We start from the raw sequence: 19,381 nt of genomic DNA on the forward strand, positions 1-19,381 counted from the left end.
GTATTCCACCTTTGGTTTATAAATAAAACATATCTTTAAGTTACCATGGTTGTGAAACAATAATTCTGTTACAACACTCCCCGACGTTTCCGCCATGATTTGATGTTTTACGTGGTCGGGGTGTGACAGAAGAGTTGGTATCAGAGCCAATGGTTATAGGGAATTCGGTTATTAGTAATGCTTTGACCTAGACTATAACCTTTCTAGGACCCCAACACAAGTTATCTTGTGTTTAGATCTTAAAACATGCACTTCACCTATCCTTAGGTGATTGCCAAGACAAGAACCCAATATTCCGAAACGATTTTTGAAAATCAATCAATTGTTTTTAAATGATTTATTATAAGGTTTTGAACCCTTTGATTTTCCAAAATGATTTTGAAAATTTATCATCCCTTTTTGAATGATTCTTTTGGCCTTGTGCCTTCTAAGTTTTCAAAATCTCGTCAAAGTTTTGGGTTCCAAATAGTGTGAACACATGCAAACTGGAAGAGTGAATGCCTGTACCCTGGGTTTTCTGTCTAAGGCTAGAGTGTTCGAACAAATCCACATAATTAGACCAGTCACTCTTACCTCGGAACTCTTGGGGTGAGTGTTCACTTATAGGCGAGCATGTCTTCGCGATACATTATTTTTGTCCCATTTTATTTGATTAGTCACCGTGTGTCGCTTGTTTGCTTTGTGGTAACAAACGAATGACCACCTTCTTTGCCCTTGTTGATTTTTGTTTCATCTCATTCTTTTCATCTAATCATCTCACTCGTTTCCTCTTTTAGAATGCCTCCTCGACGCGAAAATCCGCTATCTAATGCCGAAATGGCAGATATTATGGCGCAACATATGGCTGTTGTACTCCCAGACATTATTGCTCAAGTGAACCAAGCCAATAATAACCAAAATGCTCCATGCAATTTCAAGAGTTTCAATTCGGCTAAACCACTCAAGTTCAGTGGTTCTAAAGGGGCAACTGGGCTCCTACCGTGGTTCGAGAGCATTGAGAGTACATTTCGTCACGTTCTGTGTCCTGAGAATCAAAAAGTCGACTTTGCCTCTAGTGTGTTTCAGAAGAGGGCTCTTACATGGTGGAACGAGGTTATGAGAGACCGTGGTGCTGAGGTTGTGTTAGCACAGACATGGGATGAGCTTAGGGCTCTTATGATGAGGGAGTTTTGTCCTCGTCATGAATTGAGAGCTTTAGAAAGGGAGTTTGATGACTTAAAACAGGATAGTGGTGAGCACCGGGCTTACACTGACAGGTATGAGGAGTTGAGCTTACTTTGCCCTACGATGGTTACCCCACTCGAGAAAACTATCGAGAGGTATATTGATGGCTTACCTGACTCTGTTCAAGACATCGTCACTGGCAGTAACCCTACCACAGTTCGTCAGGCAATCGAGTTAGCTGCGACATTGACTGAGTCGCAAGTTCGAAAGGGTAAGCTACATAGGAAGGGCGACAAGGGTAAGAAACAGTCGTCTGACAAGGGTGAGAGCAAGAAGGGTAAAAACAAGAAGGGAAAGGATTCTGGTTCTTCGAAGGGGTCAAGGAAGCGTAAGGCTTCCTAGAATTTTGCTGTCACTGCCCAAGTTAACCAGGCAGCTCCCAATCAACCCGCACAACCACCAGCAAAGAAGCGGTATGCGGGGAACGCACCTTTGTGCAATAGATGCAATAGTCACCATCAACCGCAACTTCTGTGCCGTTTCTGTACTAACTATGGAAAGTCAGGTCATCTTGCTGATATTTGTCGTTTTGCTCAGAATCAAGCCGCACTTAACCCAGCTCAGCAGGCTGCTCAACCGCCTGTTCAACAGCAAGCACAAGCTGCATGACCTCATTTTCCTCCTGGTTCGTGCTATAATTGTGGAGACCTGACCCATTACCGAAACCAGTGTCCAAGGATGGTTAATGCAAATCAGAATCAGGCTCAGGCTTGAGGTCGAGTCTTCAATATGAATGCTATTGAGGCACAGGCAGGCAACGAGGTGGTGAACGGTACGTTCTTTGTTAACAATCAGTCTGCTTCTGTTCTTTTTGATTCAGGTGCCGATAAGAGTTTTGTGTCATTGTCTTTTGAGCCATTGCTTCACGTGTCTAGAACAAAACTAGGTAAGCCTTTGACAATAGAAGTTGCTAATGGTGATCCCGTTGTTCTCGATTCTGTTCTTCGCAATTGTCAGTTGAACTTTAACAACCATCTTTTCCCTATCGACCTCACGCCAATGCAAGTCGGAAGCTTCGACATTATAGTGGGTATGGATTGGTTAGCCATGCATCACGCAGAGGTAGTTTGTTTTGAGAAGATTGTTCGTGTTCTGCTTTTTACAGGTGAGATTCTACAGGTTCGTGGTGAGAAACCTGCTAGTAGTCTCAAGCTCATGTCTTGCTTTCAAGCTCGGAAGTATTTGCGAAAGAACTATGTGGCCTTCTTGGCACATGTTGTAGCAGATAAAGGCAAAGGTAAGTCTATTCAAGATATCCCTGTTGTTCGGGATTATCCTGAGTTGTTTCCCGAAGAGTTACCTGGTTTACCTCCAGCGCGCCAAGTCGAGTTTCGTATAGATCTTGTACCTGGTGTCAATCCTATTGCCAGATCTCCATATCGTCTTGCACCATCTGAGATGCAAGAGTTGTCTAAGCAGCTTCAGGAGCTTTCTGATAAAGGTTTTATTCGTCCTAGCTTTTCACCTTGGGGCGCTCCCGTTCTTTTTGTCAAGAAGAAGGATGGATCCTTCAGGATGTGTATCGATTATCGTGAGCTTAACAAGCTTACCATCAAGAATCGATATCCCCTACCTCGTATTGATGATCTCTTTGATCAGTTATAGGGCGGTACTTGTTTCTCGAAGATTGACCTTCGTTCTGGGTATCATCAGCTTCGTGTGCATGAAGAAGATATTCCCAAGACTGCTTTCCGCACTCGTTATGGGCATTATGAGTTCACAGTCATGCCATTCGGTTTGACTAATGCTCCTGCTGTTTTCATGGACTTGATGAATAGGGTCTGCAAGCCTTATTTAGAAAAGTTCATCATCGTTTTTATTGATGACATCTTGATATACTCTAAGACGCAAGCTGATCACGAGCAACATCTTCGTCTTACCTTGGAACTCCTAAAGAAAGAGCAACTTTTTGCCAAATTCACCAAGTGTGAATTCTGGCTTGAGGAAGTTTAATTTTTGGGTCATATCGTCAACGAACAAGGTATTTATGTAGATCCCTCCAAGATTAGTGCGATTAAGGATTGGGATACGCCTACTACTCCTACTGAGGTTCGTTCATTTCTTGGTCTTGCGGGTTATTACCGCCGCTTCATCGAGAACTTCTCAAAGATTGCAGTTCCCCTAACTACTCTAACTCAGAAAAACAAACCCTTTGAATGGGGATCTAAGCAAGAAGAAGCGTTTCAGACCTTGAAGCAGAAGCTTTGTGATGTGCCTATTCTATCTTTGCCTGAGGGCAATGATGATTTCTTCGTGTATTGTGATGCCTCTAAATTGGGTCTTGGTTGTGTTCTCATGCAAAGGAACAAAGTCATAGCATATGCATCAAGGCAGTTGAAGATACATGAGAAGAACTACATCACTCATGATCTTGAGTTAGGTGCAGTTTTGTTCGCTCTCAAAATCTGGAGATATTATTTGTACGGTACAAAATGTGTGGCTTTCACTGACCACAAAAGTCTTCAGCATATCTTCAATCAGAAAGAACTCAACATGAAGCAGCGACGTTGGGTTGAACTTCTAAACGACTATGACTGCGAAATTCGCTACCATCCTGGTAAGGCGAATGTCGTGGCCGATGCTTTGAGTCGTAAGGAACGTGTCAAGCTTCGTTGTGTTCATGTTCAATCTGATATTCAAGCTCGATCTGATATCCAAACCCGCGTTTCTCAGGCTCAACATACTTGTGTTTCACAAGGTTTGATGGGTAAGGAATTACCCTATCACATTAAGCCTAATCTTGAGCTGAAGGACAATGGATCATATTATTTCATGGACCGTTTGTGGGTCCCAAGCCAAGATGATCTTCGCACCTTGCTTATTGATGAAGCTCATAAGTCTCATTATTCTATTCATCTTAGTGCAGACAAAATGTATAAGGATCTTCACACTCAGTATTGGTGGCCTGGTATGAAGAAAGACATTGCCTTATACGTGTCAAAATGCCTTACTTGTCTTAAGGTTAAGGCTGAACACCAACATCCTTCTGGTTTATTGGAGCAACCAGAGATTCTAGTTTCGAAATGGGAAAATATCGCTATGGATCTTATTACCAAACTTTCGCGCACTAAGAAAGGTCATTATGCCATCTGGGTAGTCGTTGATCGTCTTACAAAATCAGCGCATTTCTTGCCGATATCTATCTGCTGACAAGCTTGCTAAAATCTATGTGGATGAAATTGTATCTAGACATGGTGTTCCTTTGAACATTATATCTGACAAAGATGCTCGATTCTCGTCTCGTTTTTGGAGAAGCATGCAATCTGCTATGGGGACCCAACTTAATTTGAGCACAGCTTATCATCCACAATCTGATGGCCAAACTGAAAGAACAATCCAGACTTTGGAGGATATGCTTAGAGCTTGTGTGATCGATTTTAGTGGTAGTTGGGATTCGTATATTCCATTGGTTGAATTCTCCTACAACAACAATTATCACTCTAGCATCAACATGGCACCTTTCGAGGGTCTCTATGGTCGAAAATGTCGTAAACCAGTCTGCTGGAATGAGATCAGTGAGGCTCAGCTTACTGGACCTGACCTCATTCTAGAGACAACAGCTAAGGTTAAGAAAGTTCGCGATAACCTTCAGACAGCTCGAAGCCGCCAAAAGAGTTACGTGGACCGACGACGCAAGCCCTTGGAATTTCAAGTCGGCGATCGTGTATTACTTAAGGTCTCACCTTGGAAAGGTGTGACCAGATTTGGAAAGACAGGAAAACTTGCACCTAGATACGGTGGACCATTCAAGATCGTCGAAAGAATCGGTAAGGTAGCCTACAGACTTGAGTTACCTCCTGAACTTGGAAACGTTCATCCAACGTTTCACGTGTCCAATCTCAAGAAGTGTTTGGCTGATGAGAACCTCCACATACCACTTGACGAAATTCGTGTTGATAACACGATGCACTTTGTTGAGAAACCTATGGAAATCATGGACCGTGAAATCAAGTGGCTTAAACGCAAGCGCATTCCATTGGTCAAAGTTCGCTGGGAATCTAAACGTGGACCCGATTTTACTTGGGAATGTGAAGATCAAATGAAAGCTAAGTATCCGCATCTATTCTCACGAGTTTCCTCTAAACAAATTTCGGGACGAAATTTCCGCAAGTAGGGGAGACTGTGACACCTGTGTCTGTAATCTTTGTAAACAGTTCAGTAATCAATAAAATAATGTTATTTGACCCCAATATTTGTTGTTTATGTTTGATATTTTTCATATTTTGATTTCCATTCAATTCCAAACTTTATATCGCATTCTGGAGAGTTATACGCAAACTGGTGCATAAACGTAATCAGTTTAATGCGACAAACACTCCAGAACATCAATATATGCTTAACATACCTTAAATAACCTTTACATAACTTAGAAATAAGTTTTGAAGACTTTGGTATGGAAAAATCCAGTTTATTCGCTTACAGGACTAAATTTGACAAACTGCGAAAGTATGCCGATTCATACTGTAACGGACATTCCGAAACTTGATCATAAGTTAAACATACCCTAAATATCCTTCACATAGCTTAGAAATAGGCTTTGAGGGTTTCGGTATGCTAAAATAAACTTTTTGGTCATTCAGGGACTAAAAACGTCAAAAAGTGCATAAGTTTGCATTTTCGCGCATATCTTACGTTCTGAATACATCCAGACATCCAAAAATTTATGTAATCATTAAAATATTTTATTTTAGTGATTGGCATGAGAAAAATCCATTCATCACGGAATTTGGATCGTTTTTCGCGTTCGTACGTATTTCGTCGTAATTAAGCAAATATCGCGATCGCACGACCAAACGAATCGACATCCGGCATATTTTTGAGCATTTTTCATGTCCATTATGTTTAGGCATCATTTTAGCGCCTTAAATTTGGCTTAATGGGCCTTAGATGTGTCAGAATTGAGCTTAAAACACTGCAGGGACTGAAACTGTTAAAATAAAAGTTGTTTGCTGAACTGTGAAGTCCAGGCCGGCCGCGTAGGCTTTCCTTGACTCCTACGCGGGCCGCGTACTAGCTGCAGATCTGCACAAATCTTTTTTCAGCTATTTCCAACTGTTCCAGCTGTTGTGCGCTCTTGCAAATGGTATTTTAGCTTACTATGGGCCATTTTTAGGTGCCCATGGTTTTGCAAAACCATGGGTGCACATGTACGGTTGTGATCGAAGCTCGTTTTACGATTAAGGATCCTAACGGTCTTGGCTTTCCTATATAAACCCCACCCCTCATTTGTTCAAACCCACATTTGATCAGATTTTTCCCTAAGTTGAAGGATAAAACCTTCATACCTGGGAATTATTAGATCAAAACCTCCTTTCTTGGACCTCTTGTAAGTATTCTTTCGTTCTTTTACGCGTTTTACGCAAAAGTCAAACTTTGTTTGACTTTCTGCATTGACTAGTTTATGGTCGACACGAAGTTCGTTTGAACTTCATAACGTGAGCCTAATCACGATGGTTTTAGTCTCTTATGACTATACCTACTGATTACCACGTTATCTAGGCATAGTGGCGAGTTGTAGTTTCGGCCAAAATGCGTATTCTTGCGTATTTTGTAACCAAACTACTTTTAGGTATCAAGACCCTTTGTTTTGATACCAAACCTGTTTTCAAACCTCGTTAAACATGTTTTAACAAGTTTAGCTCGTCGTTTTAGGTTTAGTGCTTATATAGGGTCGTAAGATAAGCGATCTAATAAATCGCTTAGACTTTCGAGCCTGACCCGTTTGGTCGATCATTAGGATCCGACCAAACACATTAGGTGACCATAGTTGTATAGGGAATAACCTTCCGAGGTTATACCTTATGTTCACGTCGTTTAAGTAGTTGTATGATAGGTAGTTTATATGCCTTAGGTAAATGACCAAAATGCCCTTTTTGCGCAAAATTCATTTTAAGCATATGTAACATAATTTTTGACATCTAAACTGATTAGGCAACATAATTAGACATATTAAGACATATTTTACTTGTCATAGGACTAGTTAGGCGGTCCGAATGCGTTTTACGCAAATGACGCGTTAAAGTAGCGTAAGCTACCTAAACAAGTCGTAATGGGTCATAAGCACTTAGGTTAGGTTCCGTTTTAGAATATAGGCTTTGTTAAACCATATTACATGAGTTCTTACACTCATTTGGTTTAAGAAACCTCATTCTACCCGATCCTCCGAATTAGGTTCGTTTATTAACATAGTTACCTATATTAGGTGCCGTTTGATTCCGTGATCTTTCTAGCATTGCTTGGTGGTTATCTAAAGACTATTAAGCAATCTCAAGTGAGTACATAGTCCCCTTTTTTACTGTTTTTTAAACATTTTGGGGTGAAACACATGTGCCTACTTGTTACTTTCATGCTATATTCATTAGTACACTTACAGTACATGATTTCATTATGTTTTTGCTACGTATGTCCATTTGTTGCATACTTAGTACATCGTTTTACATTACATTTTATGCTATGTATGACTTTTTAGTGCATACTTAGTACATTGTTTTACATTACATTTCACGCTATGTGTGTCCATTTAGTGCATACTTAGTGCATTGTTTTACATCACGTCACATGCTATGTATGTTCATTTGTTGCATACTTAGTACATTTGTTTTACATCACATGCTTACATTTTGGTATGACATTTGGTTTGTTTAAATGGGACAAAAATACATTCATTAACATTGATCACGCCGTTCGTTAGTAGGTAGTGGTACCATAGGAATTGACAACTCCCGTGCCTGACATCCTAGGTATGTTTGGATGGAAGGAATGACCAAATTCGATACACATAACTCGGATAAACCTTTAATTTGTTTAAGGGTTTGTCGCCACAGTCTCAAGGCTTGAATGTATGCATTTTCACAATACCGCATAGATGTTTGTATCAGTATAGCATGTATTTCCACAAAACATAACTTTGATTTAAACTATGTTTTACTTCAATACCTTGTTTTGTGCATTTTTGCCTATGGTTTAGTTGATATATTTCACATGCCATACAAATCCGCAAAATCGGACCAGTCACTCTTACCTGGGAACTCTTGGGGTGAGTTGTCACACCCGCTCGTAGCGGAAGCGCGAGGTGTGATCTGATCGGTTCTCATTGCATAACAATATAAGTGAACATACTAAATGAATAAAAACAAGCTCCAGTGCCATTGTCATAATCATTTCAAAACAAAGCAACATAAGTTAAATGTATTGGTTACAAACCATCAAATGAAAATAAGTTGTCTTTGTTTTATACATCAAATGTAAGTCTTAAAATGTCAAGGCTTTGACCACTATATCACCGCAAAGAGGCGGTATATAACGGGCAAACCCTTCAAATGGTGGCATGGAGTCTTGATACTTGCTTTCCTTAACTGAAATGTATGCATGGTCCACTAATTTCCTGAAATACATGTTAAGTTTGAAAACATCAACAAAAGTTGGCGAGTTCATGCAGTTTAGTTGTATGAGATGTATCTGTAAAATGTATCTGTAAAATGTGAGTTGTATAAAATGTATCCATAAAATGTGAGTTGTATAAAATGTATCCATAAAATGTGAGTTGTATAAAATGTATCTGTATGAAATGATGTAGTATGTAAAGCGTCAATGAAATCGTTGATCATTAATGTTTCGCGAGGACATTAATATGTGTGACGAATTAGGAAGCAATCCAAACCTAGACGATTTTGTGTCGACTACTATCGACTGGGACACAAACGCACTCTTCTGTATGGGTCCACGACCAAGAGTGGGGCTCGCCAAAACCCATTAGATCTAACCACTTGTACCTAGGTCCAAACTGGATTAATGGTGCTTAGATGTATAACCCTAATTCGCACATGATCTAAGGTGTTTCATTCCCTAACTTTAACATACGTTGAACATGTATTTTCCCCGATAGTTGTTAAGTTGTAAAACATTTAAATGAATAGGGGACATGAACTCACAGTATTGCGTCCGTGAATGGTAAGTAACTTTCATCTGACGTACGGTCGTCCTGAATAGTGTCAAGACCTACAAACGTTATATATTTGTTAGACACTTCGATCTTTGTATATGACTTGAGTATAAGTCTTGTGTCTTAAATATGTGTAAGACTTGTATGTCTTTATTGTTCGTTGAACTGTGTCTTAGATGTATTAATTGATAACTGTTTAGTGTATATATTTCGCCAAATATATACTCTTGTATCTCGTGAGTTGTATCATCGGGTCTTGTCCTCTTGATTTCATGTCTTGTATAAATAAATTGTATAATTGTATTTTTACCAATTTATATGTCATTGGGCTTAGCCCAAGAATTCATGTTATTGGGCCAAAATAGTGTTAGGCTTCAATAGTGTTGGGCCTAAATAGTGTTGGGCCTAAATAGTGTTGGGCCTCAATAGTGTTGGGCCTCAATAGTGTTGGGCCTAAATAGTGTTGGGCCTCAATAGTGTTGGGCCTAAATGTTATTGGACTTAATGTTATTGGGCCTTGGCCCATATGTTGGGTTTTGGGCTTAGCCCATGAGTCTTGATATTGGGCTTAGCCCATGTATTTATGTTAAGCCCAATTAGGATGATAAGCTCTTTTGTAAAATAGCCCATTTGTATCATAAATAAGCCCATTTATATAAAATAGGCCCATATGTAAAATAAGCCCATTTGTTATAAAATAAGCCCATGTGTTAAAAATATATTCTTTCATTTTTATAAAAGTTACTAAGTATAGGCTTTTTAGTTAAAAGAATACATAATAGTTTTTATAAGTTTCAAAACATCCGGATATTGTTGTCGGTGATTTGTATGTATTCGCGTCGAAAGATCGCCTAAACGTCGTTGTAACTCCTCTGAATGGCGATATGTTCATAGATTCGCTCGCCGTCCGTTTTGACCATAAGTTGTGTCCGAAAGCTCGGAATGTCCGTAAGTGTGTTTTAAGGCGTATTTAAATGTTGTCTTGTAAGACTTTAGTCGAAATGTACATTGTGTTCATTTGTACCATTGTATTCAAGTTTCTAGTTATCATAAACATAACTAATACAAACAAATAACACATAGCACATAAGTTGTTAAGTTAACTAAATATATATTTTCTTAAAAATATATATTTATATCAAACTTTGCTTTTATAAAAACTATTCTTTAAAATCTTTTTAATCTAATAAAGATTTGGTCAAAAATAATAGTTTTTATAACTTATGATTTTTTTTAAGAAAAAAAATGGCCATATTTTATTAGAAATATGGACTTTGCCATGTTTAATAAAACATATCTTTTTCTTATGAAATCACCAATAATCTTCTCATATTTTTCTTAATAAAACATAAGAGATTTATATCAAAATCTTAACAAGATGAAATCAATAACATGTAGGGTTTTGGTATGATCATAACATAAGTTAACTAGTTCAAAATCCATGCGTTACTTCTAGTTTTAACAAGCTTTTTATAAAAACCCATCTTGTATGTTTCTTTTTATAACTTTGTAAAAGTATTATTTTTAGTTAAAACCCTTACATACTTTAACAAAATCAAAGATTATGATCATCCATCTAAACATTTATGTTTAACAAAACCCTTAAACATTTTCATGTACACTTGGTAGATTATGTTTTTAAACATCATCTAACAAGTTATTTGTATCCTAATCATCAAAACTAGATCAAATATGCAAGTAATCATCTTTAAATCACAACATAAACACACTTTTATATCATGATTATTATTTTGCTTCTTGGTATTTTCATATTATTTTGTATGATTGTTTTAGTTATAACTTGTTCTTTAAACAATAAATACATAAATAAGTATGAAAAAGAGATTGTTGAAGCTTACTTCTAGCACTAATGGCTAGGGATGATCTTGATGATGATTAAGAAAATAAAAATGATGATCTTGATGCTTGTGAGCTCTTAGATGTATGAGAAAGCTTGCTTCAACTTGTGTATGCCTTAGATCTTCTCAAGTTCCATGAAAATGCATCTTGATCATCAAGAAAGGCTAGAAAAATGAAGGTTTTTTGGTGGGTGTTCTTGGCTAAAATGATGAAGGTTGAGAGAGTCTTTAAGTGTGTGTAATGAAAGATGAAAAGTGGTGATGAAATGGTTAGTAATGAAAGTAACTAGTTGTTAGTACCTTTCACCTCTTTCACCAACTTGTCCAACTTGCAACCAACTTGGTTAAACCACTTGCATCTAGCAAGATATTTGTGGAGACATGGTAAAAAGTGGGTCCCACAAGTTGTAACTTGTTTTATTAGTGTAAATGTGTTAGTTTTTTTTATTAGAAAGTTGTTTAGGAAAGCTTAGATATTCAAGTGTTTAAGTGTTTAAAAGGTTTCAAGTGACCATTACTAGACCAAAATGATCCAATTAACATTAGATGGCACTAAAAAAAAGATTTGATATTGTTCGGATATTCGTTTCGCTTTGTTTCCGTTAGTCGTTAATTGAACGCTAAGTTGTGTAACTTGTGTAAATTGATGTAGTTATTGGTTCAGATGATACCCGAAGGTATCCTCATATGAATTCTATGTTAAACAACACTTTTATATGTTGTAAAAATATGAAAAGACTGATTTCTGCAGAATTTCTGCGGAAAAGTGTTGAAATTGTCGCTTTTAGTGCTTTTCGGGTAGTTTATAGTGTTATCGGACTTCGGGAAGGTTTTAAACCAAACCCTTGTATTCCCAGTTAGGGTTTAATGTATATTAGATGTTGGACTTTCGTCTGAGTCCTAAAGATGTCATTTAGTTAGTTTCTGCGGATCCTGCGTTTTTCGTCAGAATACTAGTTTACTAGGTGCTTTTCTAGTAGTCTCGATGCATTGTTTAAACTGTTTCAAATGTATTCAATAAAAATGAATCATGTGCATCCTAAGTAAGTATTCCATGAGTATTCTAAGTGTATGTCACGAAATACGCAGTTCGGGTGTTCAAAATGCATAAAAATGTAGCTAAAAATGAGTACTTTAAATGTAAGAAAGTTACCGAAAAGTGGCAGTTGTCACATTCTCCCCCTGTTATTGAGAATTTCGTCCCGAAATTCAAGCTGAGTCATCCTTTGCAGGAGTATTCTCGAAAAGGTGGGGGTATTTTGGTTTTGATTTGATCTGCACGTTCCCAAGTATATTCGGGTCCGTGTCGAGAGTTCCAACGAATTTTTACTAATATGTTACGACTCCTTCGTATTTTATGGACCTTCCGGTCCATGACCTTAACAGGTCCTTTGTGAAATTGAGTTTGTCATCAATGTGAATCTCATCCTCTGGGATCATATCTGTTTCTTGCGTTGGACTATTCTTGAGATTCGACACATAGAATGTGTCGTGCACACTACTCAGTTCGTCTGGTAGCTTCAACTTGTAGGAAACGGTGCCAATCTTCTTCAAGATTTCAAATGGTCCTACATAACGAGGGTTAAGCTTTCCACGCTTACTGAACCTCGCTACGCCCTTCCAAGGCAAGACTTTCAATCAGACTTTGTCTCCGACCTTGAAAGATAATGGCTTCCGTCTTTTGTCTGTGTAGTTCTTTTGTTGATCGCGAGACACCTTGATACGGTCTCTGATCTGGAAGATTTTATCCGTAATCTCTTGGACTAATTCCGAACCACTTAGTTGTTTATTGCCTGCTTCCGCCCAATATAGCAAAGAGCGTTACTTTGGACCATAGAGAGCTTCAAACGGTACAGTTGGTATACTTGTATGGTAGTTGTTGTTGTAGGAAAACTCAACCAAAGGTAAATGAGTATCCCAGTTGCCGCCCAAATCCAAAACACATGCACGAAGCATATCTTTGGGTGTTTGGATTGTCCGTTCGCTCTGGCTGTCAGTTTATGGATGAAAGGTCGTGCTTAGATTTAGATGAGATCCAAAGGCCTTTTGAAATGACTTCCAGATTCTTGAAATGAAGCGACCGTCTCAGTCTGAAATGATAGAAATAGGCACTCCATGATGAGTCACTATTTCTTTGAGATAGAGTTCTGTTAGTTTCTTTGTACTATCCTTCTCCCGAATTGGTAAGAAGTGTGCGGACTTTGTTAGTCTATCGATGATTACCCATATCATGTCGTGACCTCTTGAGGTCCTGGGTAACTTCGTAATGAAGTACATCGACATTTGTTCTCATTTTCAAACTAGAATCTCGGGTTGTTGTACCAATCCCGAGGGATTTTGCTACTCAGCTTTGACTTTCGCATAAGTTAAGCATTCTCCGACATAAGTAGCGATATCACTTTTGAGGTTAGGCCACCAATAGTATTCTTTCAATACTTAGGCCTATGTGCTTCCTCAAAATATCATCTCGAAGGCTGCCAAAGAATGGAACCCAAATTCTACCCATAAGGTATAAAGTTCCATCTTCTTTCGACGCTAATTGTTCCTTCATGCCTCGAAGTATTTCTTCTTGAATATGCTCTTCTTTGAGCGCTTGTGAATCATCTTCTCTAATGCTTGAACTCTTAGTGTTCTATCTCGTTCCTTGCGGCTCAAGACGTCCGCTACAATGTTCGCCTTGCCCAGATGGTACTTTATTTCACAATCATAGTCGTTCAGCAATTCAATCCAGCGTCGCTGACGCATATTTAGCTCCTTTTGATTGAATATGTACTGAAGATTTTTATGATCCGTGAAAATTGTACACTGAGTACCATATAAATAATGTCGCCATATTTTCAAAGCGAATACCACCGTACCTAACTCGAGGTCATGAGTCGTATAGTTCTTTTCATGAACTTTCAGTTGATGTGATGCGTACGCGTTAACTTTCTCCGTTGCATAAGTACGCAACCCAATCCTTGATGCGAAGCATCACAGTAAAGTACGAAGTCATCGGTACCATCAGGTAGTGATAAGATTGGTGCATCGCATAACTTATCCTTGAGAAGTTGAAATGATTCTTTTTGTTTCCCGACCGATTGGGTGAGGGAGGTTAGCGGTTGAGAAAATTTTAGAAAATTTCTCTATTAATCTCCGATAGTACCCTGCTAATCCCAAGAATTGTCGGACTTCAGTTGGAGTCTTGGGTGCTTCCCAGTTCTTAATGGCTTCGATCTTCGAGGTGTCTACTTGAATGCCTTTCTCGTTCACTATATGCCTGAGAAATTATACTTCACAAATCTAAAACTCGTATTTGGAAAATTTTGCGTATAGTGTCTCCTTCTTGAGTAGTTCTAAAATGGTTTTCAAATGTTGTTCGTGCTCGTCTGCCGATCGTGAGTATATCAAAATGTCGTCAATGAACACTATGACGAATTTTTCGAAGTATGGATTGCACACGCGGTTCATTAAGTCCACGAAGACCGCAGGCGTGTTCGTTAAACTAAAAGGTATAACGAGAAACTCGTAATGACCATAACGAGTTTGAAAAGCCGTTTTCGGTATACCTTCCTCTTAAATTCGTAATTGGTGATACCTCGATCGTAAGTCTATCCTAGAGTAGAAGCTTGAACTTTGCAATTGATCGAATAAATCACCAATCCTCGATAGTGGATACCGATTCTTGATGGTGAGTTTATTCAACTCTCTGTAGTCGATGCATATTCTGAGTGGTTCATCCTTCTTCTTTACAAACAAAGCTGGAGCTCCCCAAGGCGAGAAGCTTGGTCTAATGAATCATTTATCCAACAGCTCTGGAAGTTGTGTGAATAACTCTTGCACTTCAAAAGGTGCTAATCGATATGGAGATTTGGTTATGGGTGCGGTTCACGATACCAAGTCGATATGAAACTCGACTTGTCGATATGGTTATAGTCCTGGTAAGTATTCATGAAATATTTCAGGAAACTCTTTTACCACTGGAATATCTGTCAACTGTGGCCCAACGACCTTCTTGTCGACAATATGTGCCAGAAAGGCAATACAACCCTTCCGTAAGCACTCTTGTGCCTTCATGAAATTAATGATCCGCAATGGTGTGTCGTGCTTCTCTCCGTGAATAACACGTATCTCTTTGTTCAGTGGTGGTAGGCGAATGACCTTCTCATGACAAAAGACTTCCTCTTGGTTATCGGATAATCAATCCATGCCAACCACTACGTCGAAACTACCCAACTCAACTGGTAAGAGATCGATACTGAATCTTCGCTCGCCAAGTTCTAAGGAACATCCTCTAACAACTTTCCCTGACTCGACTAGTTTACCGTATGTCAATTCTATAAAATGAGGGGACGTCTAGCTTACTTGGCTCTCGGCCAAGTACATTTTAAATTCTGTGTGGCGAGGACTTCACTGTAAAGTTTTAGGAACCCTATGTTTTAAATGTAGGATAACTCAATCCATTTGTTTAGATGTTGGATAACCCAATCCATATGTTTAGATGTAGGATAACCCAATCCATATCTTTAGATGTAGGATAACCCAATCCATATGTTTAGATGTAGGATAGCCCAATCCCTATGTTTAGATGTAGGATAATCCAGTCCATAATTGTAGCTAGGACAATCCCGTCATTAGCCATGAAACTCATTTCGCATGCATGAGTTTGATTGGTAAGAAACGTGTCGGGTAACTACTGTTTGAGTGATCGAGGTAGGGTGGGATGATGCGGTCATGCCTCGGATCTCCGGGGTTAAATCCCATATGTAACGCGCAATGCGTTTGAATTCGGGTGTTACGTAGTATGGAAACAACCCTTGAGATATCGTGAAAGCCTCGAGTGTAACCAACAACATTGGCTCTAATCATGATCGAGTTCTAGAATTTTGTTTCCAACCTTTGAATTTAAATCAGCAAGCAATACTTTTCTTGTATAAGATCCTTGAGTTCTTCCCCTGACAACCTCTTCACTGTATCCCTTCCTAGCGTTTGTACCTGGAGATTCCACCAAGTTAAGGTTGCGTTCAGCAAGAGACTCTCTGTGTATCTAATTGTCTACTTAGGAATATGTTTCCTAGTATGACTAACCAACTTTATTGTCTTTACGTGGCAGACAGAACCTACCGCACCTCTCGTATTAACGAGGTCTTGCCGCTTACAGTCCGAAAAGTCTTAAAATTAAGGCCTTGTGTGGTCGCATCTTCTGGTGTGGCATTGCTACTCATTCCCGATCCATCGGGATTTGAATCACTTGAACTACTGGTACTACCAGTACCGTCACTAGTGTCGTCCCAATTAACCTCATGTTGTGCAATTTCTGCACCCTCATGTTGTTCCATAAGAACTTTAGTTTGACTGTGAGATGTTGATTAGTTAACCCCTTTTTGGGTGTAGACCATCCTCCTGGCGCCATGATCTTTTTAATATACAACATTAAAAGAATCTAGACATATATTTTGGATAAATATAGTCTATCATGTACCCAAGAATGAAGAAGGAAATTGGTCATAAAATCCTCAAGATCGTATTGTTCATACATGTTTGAATAAATGATAATATGGATAACCGTAACCAAAATGCGTAGCGCCTCTTGCGTGTACTGGACATATGTCTAAGTGGAAAACAAAATAATTTGTTGAGGAGGGGAAACCAACCAATGGCCTCCGTCCCTATAGTATGCATTCCATACTACATAGGCTTTGATCATCCGAAGTAGAGAAATTCCCTTGTCGTACTTGTCCATGTGACGAATATGGTAATAGTGCTTGAGCTTCACGAGCTCCAACAAGATCATTAAGATCTTCATAGATGTCAAATAGAAAGAAATGAGGGGGTTGTAGCATGGCTCATGCCATACTATCCCTTGGATAAGACAAATGTCAAATGACGGAAAATAAGATAAGGTGTCATAGATACCAAGGAACCAACTCATGTACAAGAATTCTAGAATGTTGAGGAAAGATCCTCCATGAGTGGTTAACAAGTTTTGTTTGTTTAGATGACTAGTCTCGAAAAATTCGTGTTGTAGATCGAATGTTAGGTGCGAACAATACGTATCGTCTTCCTGTATTGTATTGTAGGGTGTTATAGTAACCATGTCGGCTAGTGTTCTAATGGATTTAAACTTAAACAACTTAAGAATTTTGAATGGATAGTGATCACTAGCATTGCCCGCAGAGTCCACCAGGATTTCTATGCACTACAAGTTGTTATTACGTGGGCCCCCGTAATAATAAATTGCCTTGCATGGTCACCCTAGCATTCTCTCGTTCAAAGCAGACGATCAGTCAAAGAGAGGACACTATTGTCTATGTTTAACACAGAAGGGAACTTCATGATAGTTCATGTGTCAACGTCTGTTGTCATTACTCGCGGAATGGCATGGCGTTAGATGAAAATAAAAATAGAGAGAATTTGTAAAGAGAACAACTGGAGAGGCACCTTTAAGACGAGTACTTCATCTTTATGTCTGGACAAGAGTGTCGTCAATGATGATGTGTATGAGCCACAAGGACCTCATCCCACTAATGGAGTTGTTGTCCAAGGCTGCCACCTCCGCCTCATCATCACTATTGAAGTCAGGCACCTCAGCATCCGCGAGAAAACAACCATCTTCCACGGGATCAATACTTTATGGTCTCACTTAGGAACCACGTTCGTCATAAGCTCCGCAATAGACATGGGGTCGATATTCTCATGGAATATGTATTATATAAAATATGTCATGTTTGAAAATAGAGTATCTTATCTTGTGTAAAAGATGTTGTGTCTTAACCATGTTATGTGTGTCAAGGATGACAATGGAATTCGAAGTCGAAGGCATTTTGTTCTTGCCAAATATTCCATATAACACATATATGAATAACCTATATATATAATCATGTAAAATCCTATCAAACAAGGATTTCTATCTTGTATAAGCTGAACTTGTAAACAGTTTATAATGTGTAAAATGATAATGTAATGTAATGTGTTGTAGTCACATAGTTTGTTAATGTAATGTGTCTATTTCTCATAGACTTCACCCATGGAAATGTCCTCGCTTGATTTATGTGAAATGAATTTTTGTTGTAGTAGACCTTGAAAAATGTTTATGCAATGAAAACCTTTCGTGAGAGGTCCCTAGTGATTGTAGACTTAGACTCGAGAAAGAATCCTGGTTCACTACAATCGATGCTCTGATACCAATCTGTCACACCCGCTCGTAGCGGAAGCGCGAGGTGTGATCTGATCGGTTCTCATTGCATAACAATATAAGTGAACATACTAAATGAATAAAAACAAGCTCCAGTGCCATTGTCATAATCATTTCAAAACAAAGCAACATAAGTTAAATGTATTGGTTACAAACCATCAAATGAAAATAAGTTGTCTTTGTTTTATACATCAAATGTAAGTCTTAAAATGTCAAGGCTTTGACCACTATATCACCGCAAAGAGGCGGTATATAACGGGCAAACCCTTCAAATGGTGGCATGGAGTCTTGATACTTGCTTTCCTTAACTGAAATGTATGCATGGTCCACTAATTTCCTGAAATACATGTTAAGTTTGAAAACATCAACAAAAGTTGGCGAGTTCATGCAGTTTAGTTGTATGAGATGTATCTGTAAAATGTATCTGTAAAATGTGAGTTGTATAAAATGTATCCATAAAATGTGAGTTGTATAAAATGTATCCATAAAATGTGAGTTGTATAAAATGTATCTGTATGAAATGATGTAGTATGTAAAGCGTCAATGAAATCGTTGATCATTAATGTTTCGCAAGGACATTAATATGTGTGACGAATTAGGAAGCAATCCAAACCTAGACGATTTTGTGTCGACTACTATCGACTGGGACACAAACGCACTCTTCTGTATGGGTCCACGACCAAGAGTGGGGCTCGCCAAAACCCATTAGATCTAACCACTTGTACCTAGGTCCAAACTGGATTAATGGTGCTTAGATGTATAACCCTAATTCGCACATGATCTAAGGTGTTTCATTCCCTAACTTTAACATACGTTGAACATGTATTTTCCCCGATAGTTGTTAAGTTGTAAAACATTTAAATGAATAGGGGACATGAACTCACAGTATTGCGTCCGTGAATGGTAAGTAACTTTCATCTGACGTACGGTCGTCCTGAATAGTGTCAAGACCTACAAACGTTATATATTTGTTAGACACTTCGATCTTTGTATATGACTTGAGTATAAGTCTTGTGTCTTAAATATGTGTAAGACTTGTATGTCTTTATTGTTCGTTGAACTGTGTCTTAGATGTATTAATTGATAACTGTTTAGTGTATATATTTCGCCAAATATATACTCTTGTATCTCGTGAGTTGTATCATCGGGTCTTGTCCTCTTGATTTCATGTCTTGTATGAAT

Source organism: Helianthus annuus, chromosome 11 (assembly GCF_002127325.2).
Source record: "Helianthus annuus cultivar XRQ/B chromosome 11, HanXRQr2.0-SUNRISE, whole genome shotgun sequence".
NCBI lineage: Eukaryota > Viridiplantae > Streptophyta > Magnoliopsida > Asterales > Asteraceae > Helianthus > Helianthus annuus.